This window comes from Agelaius tricolor, unplaced genomic scaffold (assembly GCF_023055355.1).
Source record: "Agelaius tricolor isolate 1412-34295 unplaced genomic scaffold, bAgeTri1.0.p SCAF_1, whole genome shotgun sequence".
Taxonomy (NCBI): domain Eukaryota; kingdom Metazoa; phylum Chordata; class Aves; order Passeriformes; family Icteridae; genus Agelaius; species Agelaius tricolor.
This window is the reverse complement of record NW_027269261.1, coordinates 63,104,159-63,116,475: the sequence shown is the minus strand read 5'-3', so window position 1 is coordinate 63,116,475 and position 12,317 is coordinate 63,104,159. Positions and strand designations below refer to the sequence as shown.

General features: G+C 45.5%; 1 protein-coding gene and 1 non-coding gene across 5 annotated transcripts in view; one reads left to right on the top strand and one right to left on the bottom strand.

Moving 5' to 3' along the window:
* Positions 1-3,099: 3,099 nt before the first annotated feature.
* Positions 3,100-3,171, bottom strand: TRNAE-CUC (transfer RNA glutamic acid (anticodon CUC)). Its single transcript has one exon. It is a non-coding gene; the product is annotated as a tRNA-Glu (tRNA).
* Positions 3,172-3,412: 241 nt separating this feature from the next.
* The window catches only part of NCOA7 (nuclear receptor coactivator 7), an 85,267-nt gene continuing 76,362 nt past the window's right edge, over positions 3,413-12,317 (top strand). The window contains exon 1 of one of the 4 annotated variants that reach the window (XM_071437397.1): positions 3,413-3,434. The gene's annotated coding sequence lies outside the window, so the exon portion shown is untranslated. Of the gene's footprint in view, positions 3,435-9,813; positions 10,110-12,317 lie in introns of those variants that run through there. The other 3 variants (XM_071437386.1, XM_071437429.1, XM_071437407.1) reach the window with 3 other exon arrangements.

The window sequence follows — 12,317 nt, the reverse complement described above, 5'->3', positions numbered from 1 at the left end:
GGATGCAGAAATTCTGGTTCCCTTCTTCACCTTGGCACAAACTTTTGCATGACCTTCAGTTCAAAACTTTCAGGTGAAAAGCAGAGGTGCTGCTGTGGGGGTGAAAAACAGAGTTGCTCTGGGGGTGAACATGTTCAAGGACACATGGTCTTTGTCACTCTGGTAATGGTATGTGTCCTCATTGTATTAATGCCACGGAAAGGATGAGGTGATAGAGTCCGAGTCACACTCCTGATTATACTTTGTGACTTTTTTTTTTTTTAATGTTATATTGACTGTTTAAAGACAGATTGTAAAGTTTTCAAATACAGCATTCAACTCAGAAACTATGCCGTGATTTGCCTTAATAAAAGCTTCATTTGTACATGAAATTTGCTTTATCAGCAAATACAAGTCCTTCATTCCTCTATAGCTCATTGGAATGGAACGTTAACTTAGGGAACTGGGTCTGAAACCTCCAGAGGAGGGGCTGCTCTGGGAATCGCGGGCGGGTGGCGCAGACACAGGACCGGGATGCCACCTCGTGGCGTGTTCCCACAATATTTATATTACCAGGCAAAGGCTCGTTGCCTTGGGGAGGATACCACGGAGTTGCACTTGCTTATATCCACAATAAAACGGACAAAAAGGCGATAAGCGGCCAAGAGAATGTCCTGGGAACAGAATAAATCTAACGACTGCATGACTCTATGCCCTTCAAGCACAAGTGAAATGTGATGGTAAGTAGAAAATAGCCCTATAAAAAAAGAGTGGGAACTTTCATTTTCTAAAGAATTGCTAGTTATAAAACTCATACAAAATTTTATGTTCACTCACAGCCAATATACTTCATATAAGATTGGAAAAAAATTACAAAGTGGAACTAATGTAGGGCTGTAACTTAAAGGAGGTAGCAAGAAAGAAAAGTTGACTCAGCTGCTGGTTTAAGTTGATCTACAGTTAAGGTATTGTCTTCCTTATCATTCTTATTTCTTCTGCAGTTCATTTCCATATGCCTTTGCTGTGACATGGAAAGCACTTGGTCACCCTTATGATGAAGAAGAGAAAAGAAAGTGAAAATATTTGTGAGCCAGTATCTCAAAATCTATCATAGTGAGAAGCAAATTCACCTACAATTTGAAAATGTGTTATTAATAACCTTATATTTGCTTGAAATACCTCTGCTCTTGCCAGATCACTTTTGTCATGTGCTTTTGATTGCACTGCCAGTCCTGGGTAAAACAGCCCACCTTTTCTGGGGCTTCAGCAGGCCAGCATCTTGAGTTACCTTTTTTGTAAACCAAAAATATCAACAAAAGCTCTAGGAAGGATGGTGCTTCTACCAGATAAAAACAAGTACCCAGTTCCTTCCCTCCATCACTAAGATCCAGGAACAAGGAATCGGAAACTGCTGTAGCACTGTTCAACACATGCTCAAGGTGAACATTGATCTGGGCTCTTTACATCCCAGCCCAGGACACCTTTAGTCACAGTGGGACCTGAAGTGTAAGGACACCAAGCCAAGAGGATTGGTGCCTACTCCTTGCTGGATGAATATTTGCTGTCTATGCAATGGCAAGTTTCAAGTCTGGCATTGGACTGAAAAGGGATTTTGAAGGCCATTTGATAGCTTCTTCAGAGATTACACAGCATTCCTAACAAAATATTGGAAACTACTCTTTCTTTGTGTGCAAGAGCTATTCTGGCATTTTTTACATGTTTCTAAAATCTTATATGTGAGTATTTTTTCTCAGGTGACTCTACAGCTGGACTTACACTGCTAAGAGTGTGCAAATGCCCTACTACAAAATGAGTTAAAGCAAAAGTAAATGCTTGTTTTGTTCCTATTCTGTAAAACCATATATATGCCTTTTCTGGGAAGGTAGTCGACACTGGAAATTAATTTTAGCTACTTCTAAAACTGCCCATCATTTTCTGACAAAGAAGGCAGAAACCTCTTCCACCAACTTGGTAAAGCCTTTTACTGAGATCAAAGAGGGAGAGAAGAATCTCAGAGCCCTACGCAGTTCTAATTAACAGGTAAACTGTTAAATATAGGGGAAAATGCAGGATGAAATCATATAATTGTGACTTTTGGGATCTTAGGAGATCCACTGAGCCATTCCCCTTGCCCAGTCTGAGAGACTTGATAACTTGTCCAGCCAACTCTTAAGAACCTCCAGCCATAGGAATGCAATAATTCCTTGGGTGGCCACCTGTGGACCTGGTGTTTAACTATAATTCGGTGGCACATTTCTTTATATCTAAAGGGTAACAACAGCCCTTTTGACTGTTTGCTTTCTGCCTTAGAGCAAAGGTGATCCCTTCCCTTTGAGCCTCCTTGAAGCTTCTTTTTCATAAAGAATATAGTGGAGGACCTTTCCCATGAGACATTCCTGTCTGCAGTAGAGGGCAGCCTAGGCTCTGGCACACCCTGGGAAAGGCAGCCAAAGCCATTATTTCCAGTGGTGCTTTCTCATCAGGTACCCTAAGGAGAACCTGGCTCTATCCCCTTGGCACCTCACTTCAGGTACTTGCAGACATTGAGGAGGTCCCGTCTCAGCTGTCTCAGTCAAGGCTGAACAAGCTCAGTCTCCTCATCCTTTCCTTATAAGAAAGATGCTCCAGCCCCTACTGGGTCCCTGCTGCCGTGATTCAAAGATTTATGATAGCACTGAGTGACCATTCACCTGTGGGGGGGAAGGTGTGGGAGCACCCTAAGCTGTTAGACTGTTAGAGAAGCCAAAAAAAAAAAAAAAAAAGAAAGAAGTTATGTTATTTCTAAATGCATGTGGCCCTCTAGGCAGGCTTCTGCTGACTTCAAGAATCCGGGTGGGTGGGCATGGGGTGTCTGTAGGGAGTGCTGTGACTGACTGAAAGATTTCTAGGCACCTGCTAACGCTACACCTTCCCCTGCCCACCAGCACAGGGCGCTGGCACTTCCTGCACGATTCGTGCACGATTGCTCCAAGCTGTCAGGTGCGTCCTACAACCCCCTCGCCTCGGGCTCGCGCAGCAAACGGCCGATGGTCCCAGAAATGTTAGAGCAGAAGGAGATGGGCCGGAGGGGATCCTAAAACAAAGGAGAGGTGGAGAGGGTAAAGGTAGGAAAATTAAGTCTTCCCTGACCGGGAATCGAACCCGGGCCGCGGCGGTGAGAGCGCCGAATCCTAACCACTAGACCACCAGGGATCCTTGATACTGCTTTTACTCTTCTTTCTAAAGAAGTAATGACAATACACTCTCCCTCCCTCCTTAGACTGTCTTGTGTAGCTGCTTTCTCTTTGTGCTCCCACTTTCCAAGCAATACCAAGTCTTGGAAGCAGCTGCGTGTGGAGAAGGACGTTGTATTCCACCCCACGGAAGAGAATAGTGGCGGCAGGCTGGGGAGGAGAGGGGGTCGCCCAGGCGAGGCTGGTGAAGGGCCCTGGCCGTGAGCGGGAGGCAGGATGGTGGTGAGGGAACGGGCAGGACGGAGCCCCGGGCGGGAAGGAGCGGCCAGCCCGGCGGTGCCGCAGCGGGAGCGGGGGTGGCTCCGACAGCGCCACAGGCAAGAGCTGCGCGGCCGCGGCAGGGCCGGAGGGGGCTCGCAGGAGGGCGCCGGCAGCCGCCGCCGTGTGTCCGTCTCTTCTTCCGCCAGCGCTCTTCCCGCCGCCCCCAGCCGGCGCTAGCCTCGCGCGGTTGTTTTCCCTCATTTCGCGTTGCCTTTACAAGCCGGTCGTGACACCGTACGGGGTGTCGCTGTCACGGCTGCAGGCGGGGCCCCGTCAGCCGAGCGCTCTGCACCGCACATCCCAGCGGCGGCTGCCGGGAGCGGAGGAACGTGGCGCTTTCCTCCGCGCCGGCCTGGTCGCTGCACGGGCAGGCTGTGGAAACACCTCAGCTTGTCCGCGTTCCGGTGCTAGGCCTGCAGGGAAAAGCGGCTCCAAAGGCCTCTCTCAGGTGGGAGCCAGTAGCTCCACAGAGGGGATCGAGGTCGGTGTTTGCCGGCCTTGCCCTGCCGCGGCCTCCTCACACGATAGATATTAATTTGTGACCTTGGTTTTTTTTGTAAGGTCTGTGTGAGCGGAACGAAAGCAGCCAGTGCTGCGGCTGACCTCTGTGTGAAAGCTCTTTTCTCTGGCATGTTGTTTTCATAAGCATAGAAGATCTGGGAGCTCTACTAGCAAAAATATAATATTCCCTATTTAGGCAGTGTCCAACGATACAGGAGGGCTGGCTCTGCCTGAGCAAATTTTGCTAGTTCTCAAGCCCTTTGCCTCTAAAATGCAAAAACCTTTCTGTGTTAAGATAGATAAGCTTCGGACTGTGTGCTTGTCAACTGTGCAAATATGCATTAGCTGATCTTCAAAAGCTTTAGAGTCTGAAAACAAACTTAAGGGGATAATTTTCTTCTGGGAGAAGCGAAGGAGGTTGAAGGTGTTTGGTTTCCATCTCATCAGCATCCCTGTTAAGCTCATGGTTCATTTCATCACAAAACATTTACTGCAGCAGTCTAGAACAAAATGTGTGTCTTGATTGTGATGAAGCTTTCTTTGGTCTAAATTCAGCAATTTTACTGTGCAGTGAGAGAACAAAATATGAGGTAAAAATCAGGCCCTCTTAGATATGATCCAATGTCTTATATATGCTGGAACAGTTTTTCACATGTGTAGGATTGACAGCATCCCCTTTGGTAACACAAAGGCATTTCAGGCCTTGAGGAGCCAGAGCTGTGTTAGGCTGGAGACTGAGGTATCACTGTGGTCTGAGGCCACTTCACAGAAGTGGGTCTGCTTAGGTGAGAGAGGTCAGCTGGTCCCAGCAGGTAATCTGTGCCCATTGCTGAAGAGAAAGGTGAAGTGGGACCTAGTTTCCTACTGAGTGAACCTGCCAGGAACACCAGCCAGATATTGAGGTGGTTATACTGCAGAAACTGAGCTAGCCTTAAGAGTTTGTATACTCCACTAGGTCCACAGTGTTGTGTTTAAAAGCATAGGCTTCTCCACTCGCTGTGCATCTCAGGTGGGTTTTGGAGGGCTACTTGCTTCTGCGGCTGTGATGTTAGCAGCACTGCAGACAGCTAGGTTAGAAAAAGGCTAGGCTCACAGCAGCTGCATTTGCAGGATTGAAGATATATGTTACAGAATGGTCATTGCCACCCTTAAGAGTGTCTCTGTTATGTGACACCACAGGGGAAGGCAGGGGTGAGTCCCTTGGTTCTTAAGATGTTTCAATGGTGGAGACAAAATACTCCTCCTGACAATTTCAGAGAAGTAGCTGAGCCTATGAAAAATGTGATCTTATGCCAATGGCAGGGTGGGCAAGTGTGTTTTGTCCATGCCCTAGGCAGCTGTTAGATGTTGAAGCAAAGCAATCCTGCTCTGTTGTGCTTGACAGTTAGCAAATCACTTTCCAAATGAGTAATATATCTTACTAAATTTCTCTTGAGCAGTGGAAGGGTTGTTAATGAGCAGTGAGAACTAAGGTATGTACAAGAGAAATTTACTGAAATAGCAAATATTTTCCTTGATGTTAACCTCAGAGGTGAGGGCTGACCACTAGACCATCAGGAAAATAGCACTGAGAGTCATATGCTGCCTAGTTATTTTTAGAAATGGCTTTCTTTGCTGTACAAGTCATGTGCACTGACAAAAGATTGTGCCTCTCCTCTGGCTTGCTGTATCCGATAGAGAAGTGCATCAGTGAAACTGACAGCGATTCAGCCTCCTGCCAGCACAGAAGCAGCCAGTGCCTGTGCTTGCATCCCTGAGATGGTAGCTGGAGAAGAATGATCTTCCCAAAGGCACCAGGAAAGGAATGTCAGAGGCCAGTGTTTCTTTTCACCTAACGCTGGTGTGCCTGTGAAACCAAGTGAGTAGCATTCAGTGTTAGAGGTACTGGAGCACAGCTGTCACAGTTTGGTAAATAAAGCTGAATTTTGGAACCTGAAAAATCAGAGCGATTCCTTTAAATGCAAGCTGTACGGCAGCGTGCAATTAACTTGTCTGTTCCATATGAATACATTACATATTATTATAACTTTAATTTGACATGCTGATTGATGTGTGACAGTAGGCTTACAGTGTAAAAATTAGTGAGAATAACATCAAAGTAATATGCTAAGTTATGGAAAGTATATAATTTGAGTATGTATGTAATGTATAATGGTAAGTACAAATTTTCTTTACTGGGGTACATGCTTTAGCTATAGTGAAAACCCTTGATCTGCATAGAAACTGCATTTATCAGTCCTCTCTTTCCTTAATTGTGTGTTTCATTTGTAAAGTCTTGGTATCAGATTTTCTTCTGTAAGTTCGCCTGACTTGTAATTGTACATCATCCCAGTTTCAAGGAAGTGGAAAGGAGAAGGAAGGAAGAGATGAGGCACAGTCTTTTGCTATTTTATGTTTAATTTCCATGTATGGTCAGATTGGTGACCTAACTGTTGGATTATAACAATTTTCTGGGGGAAAATGCTACTGTACTTTGTATCTTATGATATCTGTTTTAACCGCAGTAGTGTTTTGATGGAAATACTGTGAGGAAAACCTGAAGAGGCGTTGTCCAGACGTCGCAGCTGCTGTGGTACTCCCAGCTCCAAGAGCAGATGCGGTGACTGCTCCCTGTGCCTGCAGTGTGGCGCTCGCCGCGCCAGGGGATGCGACGCGGGGACAGGCAGCGCCACGGCTCGGGGCCGCCAGGGCGCGGCAGTCCCACTCCTCGGGGATATTTTAATGATCCTGAAGAACGAGACGGGGAGCAACCAGCAATATTTTACAGTACTTACTTTACAGAAGTACTTTAACACGTTCTTGTATTCTTTTTCTTCAGCTTCTGTTCTTCCTCTGGCACTACATTTGATATAGTAAAGCCTGGGCCAGCTTCTTTTCCCTTTTAGCCCATGTTAAAATGCACGTGATTCTGGGGTTTGGGATAAAGTGTGGCAGTGAGGTGCTTCATGCAGTGTCCACTGAGCTACCTTAGGTGAAACAAATAGGACTTTTTTGTCATCTCCTCTTGTATTGCAGTAAATTTCATCTCTTTTTATAGTCTTCCTTCGGTTGAGCATTTTGGGAGCTACTTCTGGTTTGCTCTTCTAGACAGAGAAATAGGTGCACAGAATCAGTCATTAGGGAAGAATTTATTATAAAAGTTTCAAGCTGTGGTCTCTTTCTCATTTTTTTGTAAAACTTGTGGAAAATTTCAGTACCTCAGTCACATTGAGTTATATCTAGACAATCAATTCAAAGTTAAAGGGTGAGTTGGGGACACTCTGAAACTTCATCATTACATAAACCAAAGAAACCAGGCTAAGAATAGCCCTCAGTGCAGAAGGATCAAGCAGAGCCTCAATTATGTATGCATAAAAGTCTGTCTGTATGAAACCTATTTTGTGACTACTTCATGGTGAATAATGGTAGGAGTAATAGGCAAAAACAGAAGGGATAATGGAAATAAAAAGAAAGATTGGTGTCACCATTATTTTTGTATTTTTTCAAAACTGGACTGTTATAACCGTCAAGGTTGTCAGTGTAGTTTTTTATGGCAGGTTGTCTTTCTTAAATAAATGAGCTGTAAGCTAACAATTACAGATGTAAAAAAGGAAACAAAAACTACATGAGCTACATGAGCAATACAGTATTTTTTCTGCTATTAGTGTAAGCTGATCTGAATGCAGGCCATATACAGTATGTTTACTGTACCTCTAGCAATTTTTTCTCTTGAATGTATGTAACTCTGTTAATGTACACTGAAGCAGAAGATCAAAACCCATACAAATGTAGTATTTCAGTATCCCAAATCTGTTCTGTCTTTCAAGGGTGGTTATACATATGTGTTTGTGTGAGAAATATTTTTCTAGGATAAAAATTCACAATTTGGAAGTGATGAAAATAGCAAATTTACATTTTGTCTCCATCAAAATAATGCAAACAGTGATAAAACAAATTTGCCCAATCCTGAAATCGATTTAAATCGATGAATTTAAGATTTTCTCTGGTAAAGATATTCTAAGCATTGATACCATGAAGACAGTGAATCAAATTATGTTAGAGCATTTGTATTCAAATGGATTGTCAAGGAACATATTGCCATGGGAAAGAGCAAACTATTCAGACCGTCTGCTATCCTATATACTGCAGTGAGACTAAAACTAAATTTTATTTCAATGGTGATGTGTGTGTGTCTGATCTACCTATTATCTGCCTATCTCATGTTCATCATTGCAACAGAGAGGCAGGCATTACTGAGCACTTCAGACTCAGTAAAACAAAAGGGTGTGTGATGCGCCACTCACACAATGACTTCTTACAGTGACATGAAGTCTGTGGGTTGAGCCACAGGCAATACCCACAGTGCCATAACCAGAACTTGTACAGTGCTTCTGTCCCAGTCCTAGCCTGCTTATCCTGCTTCTCTGACAGGAATTTGAGTGATTTCTCCCCCATGCCAGCAGTCTAGAATGTGTATTTGATAAGCTCAGGGCAACATAAGTACTATAGAAATGCATCGTTTCTTTGCTATATGGAGTTCACGCATTGTTTTCATAGAGCTTTCTACACTGTACAGTAGAGGTGACTGTGCTTGGAATGATGATGGACAGCAGACTGGTACATTAGGACAGGGATAGCTTTTCTGGAGCTAAAACAAGCTGTTAGTCACTGTCACTGTTGTGCAAGTGCAGCTAAGAGATAAATAGGGCTTCCACCACTTTGATGGATAGAGCTTCATAGCTTCTGCAATTTGGCAGAGGTGGTTGGGTAAACAGTACTACTCTATTCTTTGTTTTTTCCCAGTTTTGTTATCTAAGCACTGCTAGAAGAGTAACTGAGAGCAGGGCCCCTTTCTTCTGTGTGGTGAAGTATTTGAGATTTTAACCAAAGTAACTTTGGGTTTGTCCATCTTTTGCTGGATAATAATAAGATTTACTAACTTCAGTGTGTTACCAGAACGCATCCTTTAAGCAGCAGATTATGTTTTAAAGAAAATCTGTCCCTTGTAAAAGAAGCTGGTTTAGTAAAAAAAAATCAGATGGAAACTTCAATTTTAGCTGAAACTGCAGTAGCAAATTTAGTGGAGGAGTTGAGACAGTTGCTGTTCCAGTAGTGGCACTGAGTGGTAGCAAGCATATACTACAAATAGGATAACGGCAATGGTGGGAGATGGCGGTGTCTGTATTGGAGATGCATTTGGTCCTGAAAATGACACGTTTTTGAAATGAGTCTTCTAAGCAGCTATTGAATTAAAAAAAACAAGCCTCTGACAAATCTCTTACTTAAAACTCGTTAGATTCATAACATTATAACTAGTAAAAATATTATTCTTGAGACCCCTGTAAACCATTTGTTATTTTGACACACTCTTTTAGCATCTCTCTATATATGTGTACACTTTTCATTTATGCAGGTAGCTGCCTATCTTCAGGCTTAAGATTTTGTCTTGCAGAATTTGGAATTTAATGATGTTACAATGCCTTTGTTAAAATGCCTGAAAGACAATGCCCGAAATCAGTTTTTTCAGAGCTGATTACTAACCTAAGGAAGAAAAAAAGAAGCTAGATCCTGTTTAGGCTAGCCACAAACATCTGGAAGGGTTACCTGCAGTTATCTCGGGTAAGGGAATGGAGTTTCTGGTAAATACAGCGGGTGTTATTTTCTGAGGACTGGGTGAAGAAGCCTACTGGCGGACAGTATAGAAACAGCGGATGAGGTTTCTAGGCTTTTCAGTTTCCCACGGATCTGAAGGCTTTGGTTAACCTCAATTTCCAAAACTGGCTGTTTTGTTTTTAGCGCCGCCCTTGAGAAACTGCCATCGAGAGGAAAATGCCGGCGCTTGGGCTTTATGACTCGTAGGACTTCTGGCTCCGCTGACCGCCCCCTTTGCCCAGGGCAAGGCTTGAAGCCCCAGGAGCGCGGCCACCGCCCCCGGCCCCGGGGCCCCCGCGATCCGGCAGGGCCGGGGCGGCCGGGCGGGGCCGAGGGGAGGCGGGACCGCGGGGAGGCGGGACCGCCGGGCGGGGCGGAGCGGCGGGGCGCGGCGGGGCCGGCGCCGCTGTGGCCGAGCGGAGAGCGGCGGAGGCAGCGGCGGCGCTCCCGCAGAGCGCTCGGGGCGCGGCGCCGGGCCGGGCCCGCCATGCCGCCCGCCCGCAGGTCGGTCTGTCGGTCTGTCTGTCTGTCTGTGCGCGCCGGGCCGCGGGGCGGGCGGGGCTGCTCGGGCGCGGCCTTGTGCCCCGGCCGGGGGGCGCGGAGCCCGGCGGGGCGGGGACGGGGCCGGGGCCGGCGCTGTGGGGGCAGAGGAGCGCTTCGCCCGCTCGCTGGTGCGCGGAGCCAGCCCGGCAGCGCAGCCCCGAGGCGCGGGGCGGCCCCGCGGGCGCGCTGTGTCCGTGCGGGCGCGGCCGGGGGCGCGGGCGGCTCCGGGGACCTGCCCGCCCGCCCCGGGTGCTGCTCCTGGGCACCCACGGAGCTCCCGCTACCCAGCCGGTGTAGCCGAGATGGCATTCGCGGCTTCGAACCTCATTTATTTCCTCCCTCTCAGGGTCTTGGATGAATTACTGGAATGTTCCAGGCTCTCTCTCTCTATATTAATTTGTATAGCCTTTGGTTGTCATGATTGCAAAGTGCTGCCGGGTTCCAAAGGTGTGTCAATCATTGATTTTTGTGTCTTTAATCAGTGCAATGGACTTTCCTCTCTGTCCTTCATCATACGGTGCTTCAGAGTTGGTTTACGGGTGGAGTGGCATACTTGTATCTTGGGTGATGTGTGTGCAGTATCGTGGTGCTAAAGGATGTAGTAACTGTTCATCCCCTAGGTGATGAAATGAGATGATGAACACTTCGACTCAGTAACAGGCTTTTAGCATGTGTTTACTTTACATGCTACAATTACTGTTCTCCCATTAGGTAGTCATACATTTCTTGTATTAATGCGCAGTGGTGGACTTCTAAGATGGGTAGGTGCCCATTAATCGATTATGGTTTGCTTAAAATGCTATGACCCAGCCTGAGGGCCTGCGTTTGTGTGATACTTAAAATGTGTGTTGATGAACTCTGCCAACTTACTGTATCAGCCAGTGTTTACACAGTATGGAAATAATAATTTCCTGATATTGTTCCATCTGACACTTATGTGTACACACGCAGACCTTCAGAAAATTAATGGAGAGGACAGTAGAAAATGCCAAGAATATATGTATAAGTATGCGTGAATATATACTTTCTGGATGAAAATCACTTTATCAGGAATATATTTTTAAATGTAAGCCATGATAAAAAAATATGTAAGTTGCAGTGCATTTTAGACTGCCTTCTCTTTCATCTTTTTACCTGGAAAATGTCCATAAATATATGCAAAATATTTTAAGGACCTAAATAGTCAAGTAATGTTGATCCTTTGAAGAGCTGTATTGAAGTAGACGCTTGTAGGCGAAATGCTGTCTGATGGCTTTCTGTTTTTTGGTTTTTGTTTGGTTTTTTTTTTTTTTTTAAGTAGTGGATCAAAATCTTGGGCTTGGAGGGAAATTCTGTGTCTTTTGGGGTTTTTTTTCCTTGTTGCTTATTATGTTATGGAAAATAAACACTACTGGAATACCTGATTTGTCCAAGTTGTTTATGAGGCAGTCTCTGGGTTTCATTCCTTGGCTTTGCCCAATGCCCTGTTCTCACTGCAGCAGTAACCATGCTCACATTTGGATGTGTTACATCTGCTGCTGAAATGATAAGTGATTCCCTTTGGAGATGAAGTGAGTTAGAATTGATTGGAACAGTCCTTGTCTTATTAGGAATATGGCTTTGTTGCTTTGTGTATCCATGATTTTGAAAGAGAAGGTTGAAATTGTATGGAGGCTGGCTCTAGTAGATATTTGGCTACCTTATGGTCCTGACTACAGGGGACAGCTGGCAAATCTCTTTAAGTGTTAATGAATGAGCTCCTCTATTCAAACAGAAGTGAATTCTCTTGAGAGTGATTTGGATGGGAGGATAACTTGTCTTCGGAAAGGTAATTAAAGAAATTGTGGTGATCCTGTGGCTAGTTACTGCAGTCAGAGTGAGTCTGCAGTCACCCATTTGGGTGGGTGTTTCAAAGGTGAGAACATAGTGTGAGCCTCTGCAGCGAGATCTGACACAAGAAATTGCTGTTCTAGGCAGCTGGAGCTGCTCACAAACAATAATTATGGAAATGAAGGACAAAGGGACTCAATTTCCCTTTGCTATCCAGTAGGCGTGAAAGGAAGGTTGGAACATGACCAATGCTGAGAAAAGTGGTAAAGCTCTCTGTCCAGCACGTGGCTTGTGCCCTCTGTGTCTCAGTGAGTGCCCAGTTCAGCAGCAGGCAGTCATGGTCCTGGGCTCATCTGGCAG